The sequence below is a fragment of the Papaver somniferum genome, chromosome 9 (genome assembly GCF_003573695.1).
Source record: "Papaver somniferum cultivar HN1 chromosome 9, ASM357369v1, whole genome shotgun sequence".
NCBI lineage: Eukaryota > Viridiplantae > Streptophyta > Magnoliopsida > Ranunculales > Papaveraceae > Papaver > Papaver somniferum.
In genome coordinates, this window is record NC_039366.1 from 15,569,763 (window position 1) to 15,570,730 (window position 968).

Sequence of the window (968 nt, forward strand, 5' to 3'; positions counted from 1 at the left end):
CATGCCAGCCGCACCACCATGCCAATGGCAAACCATGCTAGTCACGTCTCTGCGCTAAGGCATGCCAACCATGCCAGCCGCACAACCGTCCCAATGGCAAACCATGCCAGCCACGTCTCCGCTCCAAGGCATGCCATCCGCACCACCATACCAATGACAAACCATGTCATCCACGTCTCCGCCCCAAGGCATGCCAACCATGCCAGCCATGCCAGCCGCACCACCGTGCCACTGGCAAACCATGTAGCCACGTCTCCGCGCCAAGGCATGCCATCCGCACTACCGTGCCAATGGCAAACCATGACAGCCACGTCTCCGCGCCAAGGCATGCCAACCATGACAGCCGCACCGCCGTGCCAATGGCAAACCATGCCAGTCATGCCTCCATGGCAAAGCCATGCCGGACCTAAACCGTGTCGTTGGCTGCCAGACGAAGGGTTGCAACAATCAACAGCTTCCCTTCCATCTGAGATGCGGATCTCAGCCGTCCAATTTCTCCACCAAACGCATGGAAACTTTTGGCCCAAATCCAAACATCAAGGTTTTACCAAAACCCTAATTTTGGCCGCGCCTACACTATGTCAATGCCATGGCGGCCCTAAACCATGCCGCTGGCTGCCAAACGAGGGGTTACAACAATCAACGGCCACCCTTCCATCTGAGATGCGGATCTCAGCCGTCTAAGTTCGCCACCAAACGCATGGAAACTTGCATCCCAAAGCCAAACATCACGGTTTTACCAAAACCCTAATTTTGGCCACGCCTACACTATGCCAAAGCCATGCCGGCCCTAAACCATGCCGCTGGCTGCCAAACGGAGGGTTGCAACAATCAACGGCCACCCTTCCATCTGAGATGCGGATCTAGACCGTCCAAGTTTTCCACCCATGGCATGCCAACCATGCCAGCTGCAACACATGTGCCAATGGAATGCCGTGCAACCTTCCATACCAAGGCATGCCAACCAC